Genomic DNA, 23,490 nt, shown 5'->3' on the forward strand with positions numbered 1-23,490 from the left:
AGCCCTGATCGCGGCAGCTAGCCAGGCAAAGGAGTGTGCTTTGTGTAATATTTTTAAATAATTACTAAGATGTGTGTCAGAGGGAGGACCTATGAGTCTGAGATATTGGCTTCTTATTGGGCATCCCAGCTAGTTTTCATCCTGGACTGTGGGCGGACCATGCAGTCCCGGAACAAACTGCTGCATTGGGCAACATCTGGGGGCTCCAATAAATGGTGCCCTTAGGGTGAATATTTTACCTTACCTAGGAGAGCTGCTTTAAATGGGGATGTAGTGAAAATGTCTACATTTACAAAGTCAACACTCATAATGGCGAAATCAGTTATGAAGGGTTTTGGACCTGTAAAGAGTCTTCAGAATTTGACTCCCGTGACTTATTCTAACAGGAAAACAATGTGCGCAGAACCGCGTAGATGTGCCCTGCTGCGCATATTTCACGGTTAGCAAACAACTGTTACATTATATCTGGAGGCAAGTTTTAAAACAAGACACGACAACAACAAAAAATGTTTGCTGTGCCATCGAATTACGTCATTTAATGGCCGTTCTGAGCGGACCCCGTCCCTTTACATATTTCTGTGAACAGTACAATCAGCTTTGCGGTCGGGTAGAGTTTGCACAGCCCTGAGCTTAGTGAGGCTGTCACTACAGAACAGGTGTATTTGAGCCCCCCGGATCTGAATAAAACATAAACCCACTCACTTTGGCATAAGGGGCGTGGCCACTCAGTCTGCGATTAGGCCACGTCCCTTGACCTCACAGAGTGCAGAACAATGGGGTAGTTGCTAGCAATAGGGGGAGGGCCCCCCTGTATTCAGTGCCCTGCCCCCCCCCCCCCCCCCCAGGTATAATCCAGCCCTGCTGGTGTGCACACTCACACTGAATTGTTTGAGCTGCTGCCGGGGAAAAGAGTGTTGGACTGCCTGGGTGGTCCTGGGCAGACGTGCCCTGTGCTGGTCTTCCTGTTGCCTCCGGGGACAACGCTGCAGCTGTTGCCTGTCAGACTCCCTCCACCAGGTGATTCACGCCATCCGCCGGATCCCGCCGCTGCTTCCCCGCTTATGAGTGATTGGACAGCTGATCCAGCGCTGGATCCCCTGTCCAATCACAACTGCCTCGCTGACAGGGGCGTGCTTTGATGTGGGCGTCCCTGTCAACGAGGCACTTGTATAAGTGCCGCTTTGCCCTCTTTTAAATGGGCTTTTACAGCCCACTAGCTGGCTCCGCCCCCCGCTTTATCCCTGCTCCCATTGTCAACGGGAGGCACTGCTATCAGTGCCTCCCAAACTAATTTAATGCATTAAAATTATTAGATTAATATGAAGATAATTATGACACAGAATATGTGTCATAAGTATCTTATTCATATTATTTCAATCATTAATGACAGGGGAGGCACTGCCTCCGCTGACTACACGTCCCTGCCTCATCGCCTAGAGGCCACGCCCGATAGCCATGCAATAACAGCCACGGGTAAAAAATGGGGTTTCTCTGGCACAGGATCCCAAGCCTGACAAATGGGGTTTCTTTGGCACAGGATCCCAAGCCTGGAAAATGGGGTTTCTTTGGCACAGGATCCCAAACCTGAAAAATGGGGTTTCTTTAGCACAAGATCCCAAGCCTGAAAAATGGGGTCTCTTTGGCACAGGATCCCAAGCGTGAAAAATGGGTGGTCTACGCCACAGGGTCCGAACCCTGAAAAATGGGGTTTCTTCGCTTCAGGGTCCGAAGCCTGAAAAATGGTGTCTCTTTGCCACAGGGTCCCAAGCCTAAAAAATGGGGTATCTTTGCCACAGGGTCCGAAGCCTGAAAAATGGGGTATCTTTGCCACAGGGTCCGAACCCTGAAAAATGAGGTCTCTTTGCCACAGGGTCCCAAGCCTGAAAAATGGGGTCTCTTTGCCACAGGTTCTGAAGCCTGAAAAATGGGGTTTCTTTGCTACAGGATTCCAAGCCTGAAGTAGTGCTGTAAGCTTACCTTGTTAAAGGCTAAAAGATACATTTTCTAACTTACAACATAAAATTAATTTCTCTGACGTCCTAGTGGATGCTGGGAACTCCGTAAGGACCATGGGGAATAGACGGGCTCCGCAGGAGACTGGGCACTCTAAAAAAAGATTAGGTACTATCTGGTGTGCACTGGCTCCTCCCTCTATGCCCCTCCTCCAGACCTCAGTTAGAATCTGTGCCCGGCCAGAGCTGGGTGCTCTTAGTGGGCTCTCCTGCGCTTACTAGAAAAGAAAGTATTTTTAGGTTTTTTATTTTCAGTGAGTTTCTGCTGGCAACAGACTCACTGCTACGTGGGACTAAGGGGAGAGAAGCAAACCTACCTGCTTGCAGCTAGCTTGTGCTTCTTTGGCTACTGGACACCATTAGCTCCAGAGGGTTCGAACACAGGCACCTGTCCTCGATCGTCCGTTCCCGGAGCCGCGCCGCCGTCCCCCTCGCAGAGCCAGAAGAACAGAAGCTGGAAGACGTCAAAATCGGCGGCTGAAGACTCCTGTCTTCATTAAGGTAGCGCACAGCACCGCAGCTGTGCGCCATTGCTCCCAGCACACTTACACACTTCGGTCACTGTAGGGTGCTGGGGGGGGGGGGGGGGGTGGCACAAAATCATACATATATACAGTCTAGCACTGTATATATGTCAAAACCCCCGCCATTATTATACACTGAAAGCGGGACAGAAGCCCGCCACTGAGGGGACGGGGCCTTCTTCCTCAGCACACCAGCGCCATTTTCCCTTCACAGCTCCGCTGGAAGCACGCTCCCCAGGCTCTACCCTGCAGTATCCAGGTACAAGACGGGTTAAAAAGAGAGGGGGGGCACATAAATTTAGGCGCAAATCAATACAGACAAGCAGCTATTGGGAAAATCACTTATTAGCAGTGTAAATCCCTGTGTTATATAGCGCTGTGGTGTGTGCTGGCATACTCTCTCTCTGTCTCCCCAAAGGACTTTGTGGGGTCCTGTCCTCAGTCTGAGCATTCCCTGTGTGTGTGCGGTGTGTCGGTACGGCTGTGTCGACATGTTTGATGAGGAAGGTTATGTGGAGGCGGAGCAAGGGCAGATAAGTGTGGTATCGCCCCCGTCGGGGCCGACACCAGATTGGATGGATATGTGGAAGGTCTTAAATGACAATAAACTCCTTGCATAAAAGGTTTGATGACGCTGCAGCCTTGGGACAGCCGGGGTCTCAGCCCGCCCCTGCCCAGGCGACTCAGAAACCGTCTGGGGCTCATAAACGCCCTCTAGCTCAGATGGTTGACACTGATGCCGACACGGAGTCCGACTCCAGTGTCGACGATGATGAGGCACATTTACAGTCTAAAATGACTAAGGCCATCCGATACATGATTACTGCAATGAAAGATGTATTACACATTTCTGAGAGTAACCCGGTTAATACCAAAAGGGTTTATATGTTTGGGGAGAAAAAGCAGCCAGTGACTTTCCCCCCATCTGATGAATTAAATAAATTGTGTGAAGAAGCGTGGAGTTCCCCTGGTAAGAAACTAGTGATTTCTAAGAGGTTACTGATGGCGTACCCTTTCCCGCCAACGGACAGGTTACGTTGGGAAACATCCCCTAGGGTGGACAAGGCCCTGACACGCTTATCTAAAAAGGTGGCCCTGCCGTCTCAGGATACAGCCGCCCTAAAGGAGCCTGCGGATAGAAAGCAGGAAGCTATCCTGAAGTCGGTGTATACACACTCTGGTACTCTACTGAGACCTGCTATTGCTTCAGCCTGGATGTGTAGTGCTGTAGCAGCGTGGACAGATACTCTGTTAGACGACATAGATTCCATCGACAGATACTGTTTTGCTAACCCTGGGCCATATCAAAGACGTCGTCTTATATATGCGAGATGCTCAGAGGGACATTTGCCTGCTGGGATCTAGAATTAATGCTATGTCCATTTCTGCCAGGAGGGTCTTATGGACTTGGCAATGGACAGGAGATGCTGATTCTAAAAAACACATGGAGGTTTTGCCTTATAAGGGTGAGGAATTGTTTGGGGACGGTCTGTCGGACCTCGTGTCTACAGCGACAGCTGGAAAGTCCACTTTCGTGCCTCAGGTTTCCTCACAGCCTAAGAAAGCACCGTATTATCAAATGCAGTCCTTTCGTTCCCAAAAAGGCAAGAGGGTCAGGGGTGCATCCTTTCTTGCCAGAGGCAGGGGTAGAGGTAAGAAGCTGCACCATGCAGCCAGTTCCCAGAAACAAAAGTCCTCCCCTGCTTCCACTAAGTCCACCGCATGACGTTGGGGCTCCACAGGCGGAGCCAGGTGCGGTGGGGGCGCGTCTCCAAAACTTCAGCAGCCAGTGGGTTCGCTCACAGGTGGATCTCTGGGCTATACAAATTATATCTCAGGGATACAAACTGGAATTCGAAGCGACTCCCCCCCGCCGTTACCTCAAATCAGCCTTGCCAGCTTCCCCCATGGAAAGGGAGGTAGTGCTGGCGGCAATTCACACGCTGTACCTCCAGCAAGTGATTGTCAGGGTCCCCCTCCTTCAACAGGGAAGGGGTTACTATTCCACAATGTTTGTGGTACCGAAACCGGACGGTTCGGTGAGACCCATTCTGAATTTAAAGTCCTTGAACACTTATATAAAGAAATTCAAGTTCAAAATGGAATTGCTCAGAGCGGTGATTGCAAGCCTGGAAGAGGGGGATTTTATGGTGTCGCTGGACATCAAAGATGCTTACTTGCATGTCCCCATTTACCCACCTCACCAGGAGTACCTCAGATTTGTGGTACAGGACTGTCATTACCAATTCCAGACGTTGCCGTTTGGCCTGTCCACGGCACCGAGAATATTTACCAAGGTAATGGCCGAAATGATGATACTCCTTCAGCAGAAGGGAGTTATAATTATCCCGTACTTGGACGATCTCCTCATAAAGGCGAGGACCAGGGAGCAGTTGTTGATCAGCGTAACACGCTCTCAGGAAGTGTTACTACGGCACGGTTGGATTCTAAATGTTCCAAAGTCGCAGCTGATTCCTACGACGCGTCTGCTTTTCCTGGGCATGATTCTGGACACAGAACAGAAGAAGGTGTTTCTCCTGGTGGAGAAGGCCCAGGAATTAGCATCTCTGGTCAGGGACCTCCTGAAACCAAAACAGGTATCGGTGCATCACTGCACGCGAGTCCTGGGAAAGATGGTGGCTTCATACGAAGCCATTCCCGTCGGCAAGTTCCATGCGAGGATCTTTCAGTGGGATCTGTTGGACAAGTGGTCCGGATCGCATCTTCAGATGCATCGGCTGATCACCCTGTCCCCAAGGGCCAGGGTGTCTCTTCTGTGGTGGCTGCAGAGTGCTCACCTTCTCGAGGGCCGCAGGTTCGGCATACAGGACTGGGTCCTGGTGACCACGGATGCAAGCCTCCGAGGGTGGGGGGCAGTCACTCAGGGAAGAAACTTCCAAGGGCTGTGGTCAAGTCTGGAGACTTCTCTACACATAAATATACTGGAACTAAGGGCCATTTACAACGCCCTGAGTCAAGCAGAGCCTTTGCTTCAAAACCGGCCAGTGCTGATTCAGTCAGACATCATCACGGCGGTCGCCCATGTAAACCGCCAGGGAGGCACAAGAAGCAGGATGGCAATGGCGGAAGCCACAAGGATTCTTCGATGGGCGGAGAATCACGTGCAAGCACTATCAGCAGTGTTCATTCCGGGAGTGGACAACTGGGAAGCAGACTTCCTCAGCAGACACGACCTCCACCCGGGAGAGTGGGGACTTCATCCAGAAGTTTTCCAACTGATTGCAAACCGATGGGAACTGCCACAGGTGGACATGATGGCGTCCTGCGTCAACAAAAAGATAAAACGTTATTGCGCCAGGTCAAGGGACCCTCAGGCGATAGCTGTGGACGCCCTAGTGACACCGTGGGTGTACCAGTCGGTATATGTGTTTCCTCCTCTTCCTCTCATACCAAAGGTGCTGAGAATAGTAAGAAAGAGAGGAATAAGAACAATACTCATTGTTCCGGACTGGCCAAGAAGGACTTGGTACCCGGAACTGCAAGAAATGCGCACAGAGGACCCATGGCCTCTGCCTCTCAGACAGGACTTGTTGCAACAAGGGCCCTGTCTGTTCCAAGACTTACCGCGGCTGCGTTTGACGGCATGGCGGTTGAACGCCGGATCATAGCGGAAAAAGGCATTCCAGATGAAGTTATTCCTACGCTGATAAAAGCTAGGAAAGATGTGACAGCAAAACATTATCACCGTATATGGCGGAAGTATGTTGCTTGGTGTGAGGCCAGGAAGGCCCCTACAGAGGAATTCCAGCTGGGTTGATTCCTGCACTTCCTACAGTCAGGGGTGACTATGGGCCTAAAATTGGGGTCCATAAAGGTCCAGATTTCGGCCCTATCCATTTTCTTTCAAAGAGAACTGGCTTCACTGCCTGAGGTTCAGACTTTTGTAAAGGGAGTGCTGCATATCCAGCCCCCTTTTGTGCCACCAGTGGCACCCTGGGATCTTAACGTTGTGTTGGATTTCCTGAAATTACACTGGTTTGAGCCACTGAAAACCGTGGAACTAAAATATCTCACGTGGAAAGTGGTCATGCTGTTGGCCTTGGCATCTGCTAGGCGGGTGTCGGAATTGGCGGCTTTGTCATGTAAAAGCCCATATCTGATCTTCCATATGGACAGGGCAGAATTGAGGACTCGTCCCCAATTTCTCCCAAAGGTGGTGTCATCGTTTCATTTGAACCAACCTATTGTGGTGCCTGCGGCTACTAGGGACTTGGGGGACTCCAAGTTGCTGGACGTAGTCAGGGCTTTGAAGATATATGTTTCCAGAACGGCTGGAGTCAGGAAGACTGACTCGCTGTTTATCTTCCATGCACCCAACAAGCTGGGTGCTCCTGCTTCAAAGCAAACTATTGCTCGCTGGATCTGTAGCACGATTCAGCAGGCTCATTCTGCGGCTGGATTGCCGCATTCAAAATCGGTAAAAGCCCATTCCACGAGGAAGGTGGGCTCTTCTTGGGCGGCTGCCCGAGGGGTCTCGGCATTACAGCTTTGCCGAGCTGCTACTTGGTCGGGTTCAAACACATTTGCAAAGTTCTACAAGTTTGATACCCTGGCTGAGGAGGACCTTGTGTTTGCTCATTCGGTGCTGCAGAGTCATCCGCACTCTCCCGCCCGTTTGGGAGCTTTGGTATAATCCCCATGGTCCTTACGGAGTTCCCAGCATCTACTAGGACGTCAGAGAAAATAAGAATGTACTCACCGGTAATTCTATTTCTCGTAGTCCCTAGTGGATGCTGGGCGCCCGTCCCAAGTGCGGACTCTCTGCAATACGTGTATATAGTTATTGCTTAACTAAGGGTTATTGTTATGAGCCATCCGTTTAGTGAGGCTCAGTTGTTGTTCATACTGTTAACTGGGTAAGGTTATCACAAGTTGTACGGTGTGATTGGTGTGGCTGGTATGAGTCTTACCCTGGATTCAAAATTTCCTTTCCTAGTAATGTCAGCTCTTCCGGGCACAGTTTCCCTAACTGAGGTCTGGAGGAGGGGCATAGAGGGAGGAGCCAGTGCACACCAGATAGTACCTAATCTTTTTTTAGAGTGCCCAGTCTCCTGCGGAGCCCGTCTATTCCCCATGGTCTTTACGGAGTTCCCAGCATCCACTACGGACTACGAGAAATAGAATTACCGGTGAGTAAATTCTTATTATTGCGTTGGTCCATGGTGGCTGTGCCTCTACCAGTTCTCAAGAACCGGTAACCTCATCGCCTAGAGGCCACTCCCAATAGCCATGCAATAACAGCCACGGTTAAAAAATGGGGTTTCTTTGGCACAGGATCCCAAGCCTGAAAAATGGTTTTTTTTTGGCATAGGATCCCAAGCCTGAAAAATGGGGTCTCTTTGGCACAGGATCCCAAGCCTGAAAAATGGGTGGTCTAAGCCACAGAGTCTGAACCCTGAAAAATAGGGTCTCTTCGCTACAGGGTCCGAAGCCTGAAAAATGGGGTCTCTTTGCCACAGGGTCCCAAGCCTGAAAAATGGGGTCTCTTTACCACAGGATCCGAAGCCTGAAAAAATGAGGTCTCTGCCACAGGGTCCCAAGCCTGAAAAATGGGGTCTCTGTAACAGGGTCCGAAGCTGAAAAATGGGGTATCTTCATCACAGGTTCCGAATCCTGAAAAATGGGGTTTCTTTGCTACAGGATCCCAAACCTGAAGTAGTGATGTAAGCTTACCTTGTTAAGGGCTAAAATCTAAATTTTCTAACTTACAACATAAAATTAATATTACGTTGGTCTATGGTGGCTGTGCCACTACCAGTTCTCAAAGAACCGGTAACCTCATCGCCTAGAGGCCACGCCCGATAGCCATGCAATAACAGCCACGGGTAAAAAATGGGATTTCTTTGGCACAGGATCCCAAGCCTGACAAATATGGGTTTCTTTGGCACAGTATCCCAAGCCTGAAAAATTGGGTTTCTTTGGCAGAGGATCCCAAGCCTGAAAAATGGGGTCTCTTTGGCACAGGATCCCAAGCCTGAAAAATGGCTTGTCTACGCCACAGGATCCGAACCCTGAAAAATGGTGTCTCTTCGCTACAGGGTCCGAAGCCTGAAAAATGGTGTCTCTTTGCCACAGGGTCCGAAGCCTGAAAAATGGGGTATCTTTGCTACAGGTTTCGAACCCTGAAAAATAAGGTCTCTTTGCCACAGGGTCCCAAGCCTGAAAAATGGGGTCTCTGCCACGGGGTCCGAAGCCTGAAAAATGGGGTATCTTCGCCACAGGTTCCGAAGCCTGAAAAATAAGGTTTCTTTGCTACAGGATCCCAAGCCTGAAGTAGTGCTGTAAGCTTACCTTGTTAAAGGCTAAAAGATACATTTTCCAACTTACAACATAAAATTATTATTGCGTTGGTCCATGGTGGCTGTGCCACTACCAGTTCTCAAAGAACCGGTAACCTCATCGCCTAGAGGCCACGCCCGATAGCCATGCAATAGCAGCCACGGGTAAAAAATGGGGTTTCTTTGGCACAGGATCCCAAGACTGAAAAATGGGGTTTCTTTGGCACAGGATCCCAAGCCTGACAAATGGGGTTTCTTTGGCACAGGATCCCAAGCCTGACAAATGGTGTTTCTTTGGCACAGGATCCCAAGCCTGAAAAATAGGGTCTCTTTGGCACAGGATCTCAAGCCTGAAAAATGGGTTGTCTACGCCACAGGGTCCGAACCCTGAAAAATGGGGTCTCTTTGCCACAGAGTCCCAAGCCTTAAAAATGGGGTCTCTTTGGCACAGGATCCTAAGCCTGAAAAATGGGGTCTCTTTGGCACCGGATCCCAAGCCTGAAAAATGGCTTGTCTACGCTACAGGGTCCGAACCCTGAAAAATGGGGTCTCTTCGCTACAGGGTCCCAAGCCTGAAAAATGGGGTCTCTTTGCCACAGGATCCCAAGCATGAAAAATGGGTTGTCTACGCCACAGGGTCCGAACCCTGAAAAATGGTGTCTCTTCGCTTCAGGGTCCGAAGCCTGAAAAATGGTGTCTCTTTGCCACATGGTCCCAAGCCTGAAATATGGGGTCTCTTTGCCACAGGGTCCGAAGCCTGAAAAATAGGGTTTCATTGCCACAGGTTCCGAACCCTAAAAAATGAGGTCTCTTTGCCAGTGTCCCAAGCCTGAAAAATGGGGTCTCTTTGCTACAGGGTCCTAAGCCTGAAAAATGGGGTATCTTCGCCACAGGTTCCAAAGCCTGAAAAATTGGGTTTCTTTGCTACAGGATCCCAAGCCTGAAGTAGTGCTGTAAGCTTACCTTGTTAAAGGCTAAAAGATACATTTTCTAACTTACAACATAAAATTAATATTGCGTTGGTCCATGGTGGCTGTGCCACTACCAGTTCTCAAAGAACCAGTAACCTCATCGCCTAGAGGCCACACCCGATAGCGATGCAATAACAGCCACGGGTAAAAAATGGGGTTTCTTTTGCACAGGATCCCAAGCCTGGCAAATGGGATTTCTTTGGCACAGGATCCCAAGCCTGAAAAATGGGGTTTCTTTGGCACAGGATCCCAAGCCTGAAAAATGGGGTCTCTTTGGCACAGGATCCCAAGCCTGTAAAATGGGTTGTCTATGCCACAGGGTCCGAACCCTGAAAAATGGGGTCTCTTCGCTACAGGGTCCGAAGCATGAAAAATGGGGTCTCTTTGCCACAGGGTCCCAAGCCTGAAAAATGGGGTCTCTTTGCCACAGGGTCCGAAGCCTGAAAAATGGGGTATCTTTGCCACAGGTTCCGAACCCTAAAAAAAGAGGTCTCTTTGCCACAGTGTGCCAAGCCTGAAAAATGGGGTATCTTTGCCACAGGGTCCGAAGCCTGAAAAATGGGGTATCTTCGCCACAGGTTCCGAAGCCTGAAAAATTGGGTTTCTTTGCTACAGGATCCCAAGCCTAAAGTAGTGCTGTAAGCTTACCTTGTTAAAGGCTGAAAGATACATTTTCTAACTTACAACATAAAATTATTATTGCGTTGGTCCATGGTGGCTGTGCCACTACCAGTTCTCAAAGAACCGGTAACCTCATCGCCTAGAGGCCACGCCCGATAGCCATGCAATAACAGCCACGGGTAAAAAATGGGGTTTCTTTGGCACAGGATCCCAAGCCTGACAAATGGGGTTTCTTTGGCACAGGATCCCAAGCCTGAAAAATGGGGTTTCTTTGGCACAGGATTCCAAGCCTGAAAAATAGGGTCTCTTTGCCACAGGGTCCCTAACCTGAAAAATGGGGTCTCTTTGCCACAGGGTTTGAAGCCTGAAAAATGGGGTATCTTTGCCACAGGATCCGAACCCTGAAAAATGAGGTCTCTTTGCCACAGGGTCCCAAGCCTGAAAAATGGGGTCTCTTTTCCACAGGGTTCAAAGCTTGAAAAATGGGGTATCTTCGCCACAGGTTCCGAAGCCTGAAAATTTGGGTTTCTTTGCTACAGGATCCCAAGCCTGAAGTAGTGCTGTAAGGTTACCTTGTTAAAGGCTAAAAGATAAATTTTCTAACTTACAACATAAAATTATTATTGCGTTGGTCCATGGTGGCTGTGCCACTACCAGTTCTCAAAGAACCGGTAACCTCATCGCCTAGAGGCCACGCCCGATAGCCATGCAATTACAGCCACGGGTAAAAAATGGGGTTTCTTTTGCACAGGATCCCAAGCCTGACATATGGGGTTTCTTTGGCACAGGATCCCAAGCCTGAAAAATGGGGTTTCTTTGGCACAGGATCCCAAGCCTGAAAAATGGGGTCTCTTTGGCACAGGATCCCAAGCCTGAAAAATGGGTTGTCTACGCCACAGGGTCCGAACCCTGAAAAATGGGGTCTATTCGCTACAGGGTCCGAAGCCTGAAAAATGGGGTCTCTTTGCCACAGTGTCCCAAGCCTGAAAAATGGGGTCTCCTTGCCACAGGGTCCGAAGCCTGAAAAATGGGGTATCTTCGCCACAGGTTCCAAAGCCTGAAAAATAAGGTTTCTTTGCTACAGGATCCCAAGCCTGAAGTAGTGCTGTAAGCTTACCTTGTTAAAGGATAAAAGATAAATTTTCTAACTTACAACATAAAATTAATATTGCGTTGGTCCATGGTGGCTGTGCCACTACCAGTTCTCAAAGAATCGGTAACCTCATCGCATAGAGACCACGCCCGATAGCCATGCAATAACAGCCACGGGTAAAATATTGGGTTTCTTTGGCACAGGATCCCAAGCCTGACAAATGTGGTTTCTTTGGCACAGGATCTAAAGCATGAAAAATGGGGTCTCTTTGGCACAGGATCCCAAGCCTGAAAAAAGGGTTGTCTACGCCACAAGGTCTGAACCCTGAAAAATGGGGTCTCTTCGCTACAGGGTCCGATGCCTGAAAAATGGGGTCTCTTTGCCACAGGGTCCCAAATCTGAAAAATGGGGTTTCTTTGACACAGGGTCCGAAGCCTGAAAAATGTGGTATCTTTGCCACAGGTTACGAACCCTGAAAAGTGAGGTCTGTTTATCACAGGGTCCCAAGCCTGAAAAATGGGGTCTCTTTGCCACAGGGTCCGAAGCCTGAAAAATGGGGTCTCTTTGCCACAGGTTCCGAAGCCTGAAAAATAGGTTTCTTTGCTACAGTATCCCAAGCCTGAAGTAGTGCTGTAAGCTTACCTTGTTAAAGGCTAAAAGATAAATTTTCTAACTTACAACATAAAATTAATATTGCGTTGGTCCATGGTGGCTGTGCCACTACCAGTTCTCAAAGAACCGGTAACCTCATCGCATAGAGGCCACGCCTGATAGCCATGCAATAACAGCCACGGGTAAAAAATGGGGTTTCTTTTGCACAGGATCCCAAGCCTGAAAAATAGGGTCTCTTTGGCACAGGATCCCAAGCCTAAAAAATAGGTTGTCTACGCAACAGGGTCCGAACCCTGAAAAATGGGGTCTCTTTGCTACAGGGTCCGAAGCCTGAAAAATGGGGTCTCTTTGCCACAGGGTCCCAAACCTGAAAAATGGGGTCTCTTTGCCACAGGGTCCCATGCCTGAAAAATGGGATCTCTTTGCAACAGGGTCCGAAGCCTGAAAAATGGGGTATCTTTGCCGCAGGTTCCGAACCCTGAAAAATGCGGTCTCTTTGCCACAGTGTCCCAAGCCTGAAAAATGGGGTCTCTGCCACAGGGTCCTAAGCCTGAAAAATGGGGTATCTTCGCCACAGGTTCCGAAGCCTGAAAAATTGGGTTTCTTTGCTACAGGATCCCAAGCCTGAAGTAGTGCTGTAAGCTTACCTTGTTAAAGGCTAAAAGATACATTTTCTAACTTACAACATAAAATTAATATTGCGTTGGTCCATGGTGGCTGTGCCACTACCAGTTCTCAAAGAACCGGTAACCTCATTGCCTAGAGGCCACACCCGATAGCCATGCAATACCAGCCACGGGTAAAAAATGGGGTTTCTTTTGCACAGGATCCCAAGCCTGAAAAATGGTGTTTCTTTGGCACAGGATCCCAAGCCTTAAAAATGGGGTCTCTTTGGCACAGGATCCCAAGCCTGAAAAATGGGTTGTCTACGCCACAGGGTCCGAACCCTGAAAAATGGGGTCTCTTTGCTACAGGGTCCGAAGCCTGAAAAATGGGGTCTCTTTGCCATAGGGTCCCAAGCCTGAAAAATGAGGTCTCTTTGCCACAGGGTCTGAAGCCTGAAAAATGGCGTATCTTTGCCACAGGTTCCGAACCCTAAAAAATGAGGTCTCTTTGCCACAGTGTCCCAAGCCTGAAAAATGGGGTCTCTTTGCCACAGGGTCCGAAGCCTGAAAAATGGGGTATCTTCGCCACAGGTTCCGAAGCCTGAAAAATGGGTTTCTTTGCTGCAGGATCCCAAGCCTGAAGTAGTGCTGTAAGCTTACCTTGTTAAAGGCTAAAAGATAAATTTTCTAACTTACAACATAAAATTAATATTGCGTTGGTCCATGGTGGCTGTGCCACTACCAGTTCTCAAAGAACCGGTAACCTCATCGCCTAGAGCCCACGCCCAATAGCCATGCAATAACAGCCACGGGTAAAAAATGGGGTTTCTTTGGCACAGGATCCCAAGCCTGACAGATGGGGTTTCTTTGGCACAGGATCCCAAGCCTGACAAATGGGGTTTCTTTGGCACAGGATCTCAAGCATGAAAAATGGGGTCTCTTTGGCACAGGATCCCAAGCCTGAAAAAAGGGTTGTCTACGCCACAAGGTCTGAACCCTGAAAAATAGGGTCTCTTCGCTACAGGGTCCGATGCCTGAAAAATGGGGTCTCTTTGCCACAGGGTCCCAAGCCAGAAAAATGGGGTCTCTTTGCCACAGGGTCCCAAGCCTGAAAAATGGGGTTTCTTTGCCACAGGGTCCGAAGCCTGAAAAATGTGGTATCTTTGCCACAGTTTACGAACCCTGAAAAGTGAGGTCTGTTTATCACAGGGTCCCAAGCCTGAAAAATGGGGTCTCTTTGCCACAGGGTCCGAAGCCTGAAAAATGGGGTCTCTTTGCCACAGATTCCGAAGCCTGAAAAATAGGTTTCTTTGCTACAGTATCCCAAGCCTGAAGTAGTGCTGTAAGCTTACCTTGTTAAAGGCTAAAAGATAAATTTTCTAACTTACAACATAAAATTAATATTGCGTTGGTCCATGGTGGCTGTGCCACTACCAGTTCTCAAAGAACCGGTAACCTCATCGCATAGAGGCCACGCCCGATAGCCATGCAATAACAGCCACGGGTAAAAAATGGGGTTTCTTTGGCACAGGATCCCAAGCCTGAAAAATGGGGTCTCTTTGGCACAGGATCCCAAGCCTGAAAAATGGGTTGTCTACGCCACAGGGTCCGAACCCTGAAAAATGAGGTCTCTTCGCTACAGGGTCCGAAGCCTGAAAAATGGGGTCTCTTTGCCACAGGGTCCCAAACATGAAAAATGGGATTTCTTTGCCACATGGTCCGAAGCCTGAAAAATGGGGTATCTTTGCCACAGGTACCGAACACTGAAACATGAGGTCTCTTTGCCACAGGGTCCGAACCCTGAAAAATGGGGTCTCTTCGCTACAGGGTCCGAAGCCTGAAAAATGGGGTCTCTTTGCCACAGGGTCCCAAACCTGAAAAATGGGGTCTCTTTGCCACAGGGTCCGAAGCCTGAAAATGGGGTCTCTTTGCCACAGGGTCCCATGCCTGAAAAATGGGATCTCTTTGCAACAGGGTCCGAAGCCTGAAAAATGGGGTATCTTTGCCACAGGTTCCGAACCCTGAAAAATTAGGTCTCTTTGCCACAGTGTCCCAAGCCTGAAAAATGGGGTCTCTTTGCCACAGGGTCCTAAGCCTGAAAAATGGGGTATCTTCGCCACAGGTTCCGAAGCCTGAAAAATTGGGTTTCTTTGCTACAGGATCCCAAGCCTGAAGTAGTGCTGTAAGCTTACCTTGTTAAAGGCTAAAAGATACATTTTCTAACTTGCAACATAAAATTAATATTGCGTTGGTCCATGGTGGCTGTGCCACTACCAGTTCTCAAAGAACCGGTAACCTCATTGCCTAGAGGCCACACCCGATAGCCATGCAATAACAGCCACGGGTAAAAAATGGGGTTTCTTTTGCACAGGATCCCAAGCCTGAAAAATAGGGTCTCTTTGGCATAGGATCCCAAGCCTGAGAAATGTGTTGTCTACGCCACAGGGTCCGAACCCTGAAAAATGGGGTCTCTTTGCTACAGGGTCCGAAGCCTGAAAAATGGGGTCTCTTTGCCACAGGGTCCCAAGCCTGAAAAATGAGGTCTCTTTGCCACAGGGTCTGAAGCCTGAAAAATGGGGTATCTTTGCCACAGGTTCCGAACCCTAAAAAATGAGGTCTCTTTGCCACAGTGTCCCAAGCCTGAAAAATGGGGACTCTTTGCCACAGGGTCCGAAGCCTGAAAAATGATGTATCTTCGCCACAGGTTCCGAAGCCTGAAAAATGGGTTTCTTTGCTACAGGATCCCAAGCCTGAAGTAGTGCTGTAAGCTTACCTTGTTAAAGGATAAAAGATAAATGTTCTAACTTACAACATAAAATTAATATTGCGTTGGTCCATGGTGGCTGTGCCACTACCAGTTCTCAAAGAATCGGTAACCTCATCGCATAGAGGCCACGCCCGATAGCCATGCAATAACAGCCACGGGTAAAATATTGGGTTTCTTTGGCACAGGATCCCAAGCCTGACAAATGTGGTTTCTTTGGCACAGGATCTCAAGCATGAAAAATGGGGTCTCTTTGGCACAGGATCCCAAGCCTGAAAAAAGGGTTGTCTACGCCACAAGGTCTGAACCCTGAAAAATGGGGTCTCTTCGCTACAGGGTCCGATGCCTGAAAAATGGGGTCTCTTTGCCACAGGGTCCCAAACCTGAAAAATGGGGTTTCTTTGACACAGGGTCCGAAGCCTGAAAAATGTGGTATCTTTGCCACAGGTTACGAACCCTGAAAAGTGAGGTCTGTTTATCACAGGGTCCCAAGCCTGAAAAATAGGGTCTCTTTGGCATAGGATCCCAAGCCTGAGAAATGTGTTGTCTACGCCACAGGGTCCGAACCCTGAAAAATGGGGTCTCTTTGCCACAGGGTCCCAAGCCTGAAAAATGAGGTCTCTTTGCCACAGGGTCTGAAGCCTGAAAAATGGGGTATCTTTGCCACAGGTTCCGAACCCTAAAAAATGAGGTCTCTTTGCCACAGTGTCCCAAGCCTGAAAAATGGGGACTCTTTGCCACAGGGTCCGAAGCCTGAAAAATGATGTATCTTCGCCACAGGTTCCGAAGCCTGAAAAATGGGTTTCTTTGCTACAGGATCCCAAGCCTGAAGTAGTGCTGTAAGCTTACCTTGTTAAAGGATAAAAGATAAATGTTCTAACTTACAACATAAAATTAATATTGCGTTGGTCCATGGTGGCTGTGCCACTACCAGTTCTCAAAGAATCGGTAACCTCATCGCATAGAGGCCACGCCCGATAGCCATGCAATAACAGCCACGGGTAAAATATTGGGTTTCTTTGGCACAGGATCCCAAGCCTGACAAATGTGGTTTCTTTGGCACAGGATCTCAAGCATGAAAAATGGGGTCTCTTTGGCACAGGATCCCAAGCCTGAAAAAAGGGTTGTCTACGCCACAAGGTCTGAACCCTGAAAAATGGGGTCTCTTCGCTACAGGGTCCGATGCCTGAAAAATGGGGTCTCTTTGCCACAGGGTCCCAAACCTGAAAAATGGGGTTTCTTTGACACAGGGTCCGAAGCCTGAAAAATGTGGTATCTTTGCCACAGGTTACGAACCCTGAAAAGTGAGGTCTGTTTATCACAGGGTCCCAAGCCTGAAAAATGGGGTCTCTTTGCCACAGGGTCCGAAGCCTGAAAAATGGGGTCTCTTTGCCACAGGTTCCGAAGCCTGAAAAATAGGTTTCTTTGCTACAGTATCCCAAGCCTGAAGTAGTGCTGTAAGCTTACCTTGTTAAAGGCTAAAAGATAAATTTTCTAACTTACAACATAAAATTAATATTGCGTTGGTCCATGGTGGCTGTGCCACTACCAGTTCTCAAAGAACCGGTAACCTCATCGCATAGAGGCCACGCCCGATAGCCATGCAATAACAGCCACGGGTAAAAAATGGGGTTTCTTTGGCACAGGATCCCAAGCCTGAAAAATGGGGTCTCTTTGGCACAGGATCACAAGCCTGAAAAATGGGTTGTCTACGCCACAGGGTCCGAACCCTGAAAAATGAGGTCTCTTCGCTACAGGGTCCGAAGCCTGAAAAATGGGGTCTCTTTGCCACAGGGTCCCAAACCTGAAAAATGGGATTTCTTTGCCACATGGTCCGAAGCCTGAAAAATGGGGTATCTTTGCCACAGGTACCGAACACTGAAACATGAGGTCTCTTTGCCACAGGGTCCCAAGCCTGAAAAATTGGGTCTCTTTGCCACAGGGTCCGAAGCCTTAAAAATGGGGTATCTTCGCCACAGGTTCCGAAGCCTGAAAATTTGGGTTTCTTTGTTACAGGATCCCAAGCCTGAAGTAGTGCTGTAAGCTTACCTTGTTAAAGGCTAAAAGATACATTTTCTAACTTACAACATAAAATTAATATTGCGTTGGTTCATGGTGGCTGTGCCACTACCAGTTCTCAAAGAATCAGTAACCTCATCGCCTAGAGGCCACGCCCGATAGCCATGCAATAACAGCCACGGGTAAAAAAAATGGGGTTTCTTTGGCACAGGATCCCAAGCCTGACAAATGGGGTTTCTTTGGCACAGGATCCCAAGCCTGACAAATGGGGTTTCTTTGGCACAGGATCTCAAGCATGAAAAATGGGGTCTCTTTGGCACAGGATCCCAAGCCTGAAAAAAGGGTTGTCTACGCCACAAGGTCTGAACCCTGAAAAATAGGGTCTCTTCGCTACAGGGTCCGATGCCTGAAAAATGGGGTCTCTTTGCCACAGGGTCCCAAGCCAGAAAAATGGGGTCTCTTTGCCACAGGGTCCCAAGCCTGAAAAATGGGGTTTCTTTGCCACAGGGTCCGAAGCCTGAAAAATGTGGTATCTTTGCCACAGTTTACGAACCCTGAAAAGTGAGGTCTGTTTATCACAGGGTCCCAAGCCTGAAAAATGGGGTCTCTTTGCCACAGGGTCCGAAGCCTGAAAAATGGGGTCTCTTTGCCACAGATTCCGAAGCCTGAAAAATAGGTTTCTTTGCTACAGTATCCCAAGCCTGAAGTAGTGCTGTAAGCTTACCTTGTTAAAGGCTAAAAGATAAATTTTCTAACTTACAACATAAAATTAATATTGCGTTGGTCCATGGTGGCTGTGCCACTACCAGTTCTCAAAGAACCGGTAACCTCATCGCATAGAGGCCACGCCCGATAGCCATGCAATAACAGCCACGGGTAAAAAATGGGGTTTCTTTGGCACAGGATCCCAAGCCTGAAAAATGGGTTGTCTACGCCACAGGGTCCGAACCCTGAAAAATGAGGTCTCTTCGCTACAGGGTCCGAAGCCTGAAAAATGGGGTCTCTTTGCCACAGGGTCCCAAACATGAAAAATGGGATTTCTTTGCCACATGGTCCGAAGCCTGAAAAATGGGGTATCTTTGCCACAGGTACCGAACACTGAAACATGAGGTCTCTTTGCCACAGGGTCCGAACCCTGAAAAATGGGGTCTCTTCGCTACAGGGTCCGAAGCCTGAAAAATGGGGTCTCTTTGCCACAGGGTCCCAAACCTGAAAAATGGGGTCTCTTTGCCACAGGGTCCGAAGCCTGAAAATGGGGTCTCTTTGCCACAGGGTCCCATGCCTGAAAAATGGGATCTCTTTGCAACAGGGTCCGAAGCCTGAAAAATGGGGTATCTTTGCCACAGGTTCCGAACCCTGAAAAATGAGGTCTCATTGCCACAGTGTCCCAAGCCTGAAAAATGGGGTCTCTTTGCCACAGGGTCCTAAGCCTGAAAAATGGGGTATCTTCTATTGCTTTATGGAATCATATTTATGAATATTAATATTTAATATATCATATATGGTATTTAATATATGGATATATTTCAATTAATATGCATTTATCATATATATCTGCAAATATATTATGTCAGGCTTACAAACTAATTGGCTGATACATATATGCAGTCCTTATACATATGACTTATGAAGTTATTAAGTTAAGATTCCTTAAAGAGAGTTCAAGCTTGAATATTACCGCTCTTTTTATATGATTCTTTATTTACAGGCAGATCAAATCGTACAGAATAAGATATACACAGTAGTGATATATATACTAATTATAATTATATATGCTTCCTTCGTTACATAACATAAAACAACATGACATAAGTTTCACAAACAGTTTCAATTGCTAACATAAAATGTATACTTGCAAGTTAAAGATTGCCATCCCAAGAATCATTCCTTCTGCATGTTCTCCATGACTTCTCCTCCTGACTGACTTCCTTCCTTCTCCTTCTTCTTCTCCCTCTCCCTCTTCCTTCTAACTCCTAACTACAAGTCTGGTCCTTTTATCTCATATTTTACCAATTCAAACTATCATATTCTCATAGTTTCCAATGGAATAGGTAATTATAGGTTTGTCAGATTCCAAGGTGTAATAAAACAAACATTGAACTGGGCTGTCGTGTCCTGTTCACGGAGGCATGGTGTCATAAAAGTGTGGTGTCCACACTGCCTTAAGCAAGTATAGTATTGTAAAATCTGGAATGTCTTTTCATCCAAAGTTCTGTTGTATTGACAAGTTTTCCTGGGGTCGGTTACACAATGTTTTATCAATGGATGTGATCTCTTTTCATAGTAGTTAATTTATACTCCCTAGCTTTTAACCTTCACTGGACAATAGACAAACCAGTAGATTCTGATCTACTGTAAGCACACCTGTGAATTCCAATGACCAACAGAGCTCTGTCACATACCTATTATCATTTATGGCCTAATACCTTTTCTCTACAATGACTCTTGATCTTACTGTAACCTCTCTGGCCTTATTTATGACTAGAGCAGAATAAACCTGTTTCCTACACTATTTTTTACCATCTTGCTGTAAAACACAAATATACAGTTAAATATATAAACACATACACAAACCTAATCTCTTAAATCAGCTAAACATTACCTCATACATTCAAACTTATTTCATATCTATTCCTTACTATATATATCCAGTATACTGTCCACTATGGTAACATCGCCTATTTATAATGAATTATATTTTGATTCAGACAATATCCATTGCCCTAATATTATACTAAGTGCAGACAATTACCTATAAGGCAACAGTCGCCCCCTTGTGGCCATGAGAAATTCTTTTGATTGGCCACACATTAAACTAGCGTAATTGCTTCCAAATACATTTCAAAATATTCCTTCAAACATAACTTTCGTTGTAACCATAATATATACCATAAGTGTAATAATAATAACCATTATGATTTTAAAAATCTCTAAAAATTCTTAGCTTACCTAACCTTATTCTACTTTTTAACTAAAGCAGACAAAACTGAGGTTTTTATTCAGTATTCATGAGGAAAACTAATTTCTACAGACATTTGGAATACCATAGCCCAATTGTAGACCTTTTTTCTGTATCTGGATCAGTACGTTTGGACATTTTTGCTGTTCTTGTATGTAGCAATTTACTGGGATAAGACTGTCATCTGCGTGGTTTGCTTGCAATTGGAGATGCCTTGCGTTTGCATTATGGCCTTGCGTTTGCAACATTTGCACCATTACTAGAAGTAGAATTCTTCGTAGCAGCTGCTCCTTTGCTTGCCATTTCGCTGTTTGAGGCAGAGGGCTGTGTACGTCGAGTGCTGTGTCTTGAACATTCAGTACTTGTGACGACCCTCAGTAATAGTAATAGTCTTTATACAGTCTTTAGCAGTTCTGTTTCCTTTGCGTTTATCCAATGCCGCAGTTGTGACCAGTGTCCATATTGCTTTTGCACAAACAGGTTGTGATTTTGAATAGAACAGGCATATATGAAACAGTCTTTTTTTTTTTTTCTTTCTTTCTTTCTTTCCTTGCTTGTTAATAGTAGGTCTTAATTGTCTTCGGGCAATAGTACCACAAATGGCTGTGAGTAGTACACCTACTCTGTTCTGTATTTCCTCACTGAATAAATTACCATGCAGTCTTAAATCTCCTTATTCTACCTTGTACCTATTTATACATCTCAATCTTACATAAACTTATACCAGTTTAACCCATATAAAGGCGTTTTCTATCCTACCTATATTTTGACTAATAATTATTTAAAATGCTTTTGATGTGTATATAGTAACATCCTATCAATACAATAAATGAATATAATTTTGCTTCAAACAGATATTAAATATCATTTAGGAATGGCTTTAAATATATCTAATTCCATCCAATATTATTTTATATGCAGCCATGTGCATATACAGTGACCCTGTTATGCTACAAATAATTATCTTAGACTTGTGACAGTCTTTATTAAGAGAATTATTCATCCCACTTAATAATCTCGGCCCAATTTGTTATAACGCGGTATACCATCCTGTATTAGATATTTAATTACTTTTGAAGCTTTTACGAAGGAAGCATAGGTAGTATCTATTGTGTAATATATAAAAAAAACATAAAATATTTACAAGGTATATATGCAATGATATAAAATATATCTCAGACAAATGTTTACATATATGTGATTAAGGTATATGAAGGGATGAGACAGTTCTGTATAATCACAGTGATGAGATGTGCTGTACACTGTTGTGGGAGTGTACATGTAGTTTGAAAGACAAGTAATGATTACTTGTGATGAAAGGGTTAATGAAAACCTTCCCCTTTCTTGTGAAACTGGAAAACTCCTTGAGGATTTGTCCATATATCAGTCTTTAGGGATGCTATGTAGATTTTGCTGGATAGCAGCGATGAAAGGGTTAATGAAGACCTTTTCCCTTGTAAATTGGAGTCTTTTTGGAGTCTTGCACCATTCTGTATACAGGTTGCCAGGATTACTATGAATCAAACAAAAATACATACAATGACTATCACAGATATTTATACAGTGATTTAACATAGCTTGCTATGCATTCTGTCCTATCTGCTGCATGTTATCAGGTACAGAATTTACAAATGTGTCTTTTAACGATTGAATAACAAACAAACAATTGTTTCTGGCCTGTGCCAATCTTTCCTGTCACATTGTGTGTCAATGACAGCACAATTGTCGCTGCAGATATGATGCAGGTTTAATTTGGAAACTGTGGCTGTTTGAACATCAAAGCAAACAATGGCTTCATTGGATCTAACAAGTAAAGGAATGATACTACCGTATTCACTTGTGACCATACTCCCTTGTGATGCAGCCTGGTCCCAGACTGTCTTTAACCATAGCGTTTGCTGCTTGGTGTGGCTCCTTAGTTTGGAAGAATCTTGGAGCTTCTGAAAAAACCTACTTTTGTGGGGAGAGAAACTTGTTAAACTTTGCCAAATATGTATTGCAGGTCCCAGGGCTTTCTGTCTTTCCACACCTGTAATAAAATGGTTATGGCACCAGGGCATAAAAACATTTTCATCCTGGTGATCCTTTTTGTCATTGTTAATTGGTGTGTGGTTTGCAGAATGACACTCTGCATGTGGTCTCTCTGAGAGCATGCAAACATTTGCACCATCACTAGAAGTCTCTGAGTGCTCTGTGGGGGTTACATAAGTTTGGGAACTTTGTTTGTAAACATGCATTCCTGAATTAATTTCATGGATTTTCCCTTTAAACATGTTTCCAGGTGAATACATTTCAAGGTTTGCAACTCTGGTTGCCATGGGAGTTTTCACCATGGGGAACTTCCCCACCCCTGTGTGCACTGTACTGCTGCTATCAGTGTTTAAATCTGCTGACAATTCACCTTTGCCTAAGGGCATAACAAATTCTTCATTTACATTGGGAACTCTGAGAGTGTATTCAGCAGAATACTCATAATCTGAGTTACAATGATCTTCCCCCTTACTAGACACAGTATAGGGGACATCTCCTATTGCTGCTACCTCCTTTACATTAATGTGCTGTCTGATGATAGACACATCCGGCACATTGCTACTTTCTTCCTTTACCACAGAGGCTGTTCTGCTGGTGGTCTGTGTGACCATAGCAGACTCCATGCGCTGCACATTGATGCAGTCCTGCAACATGTAACTTTCCTTAATTTTAGGATCTTGACTGATTAAGTCATTTCTGACTCCTGTAGACTCTGTGTACAGAGTTTCACATACCTCAACACTATTCCTGTTTGGTGTTTCTATCTCAGCTTGCTTGCTGGATGTTATCTCTTCATCAGAGATCTTGACAATTTGATTACAAACTGTCAGGCTTTTCGCTTCTGCCCCAAACTTTTTCTGTTTATTTTTCTGTTTAAGGGACTTAAATAACGAATGCATTTTTGCATTAATGGTCAGGCACGCCTTACGAAGACGTGAACCTGATTCTTCTTTACATTTCTGTTTGGCTTCTAGAGCCGC

The sequence above is a fragment of the Pseudophryne corroboree genome, chromosome 5 (genome assembly GCF_028390025.1).
Source record: "Pseudophryne corroboree isolate aPseCor3 chromosome 5, aPseCor3.hap2, whole genome shotgun sequence".
Lineage (NCBI taxonomy): Eukaryota > Metazoa > Chordata > Amphibia > Anura > Myobatrachidae > Pseudophryne > Pseudophryne corroboree.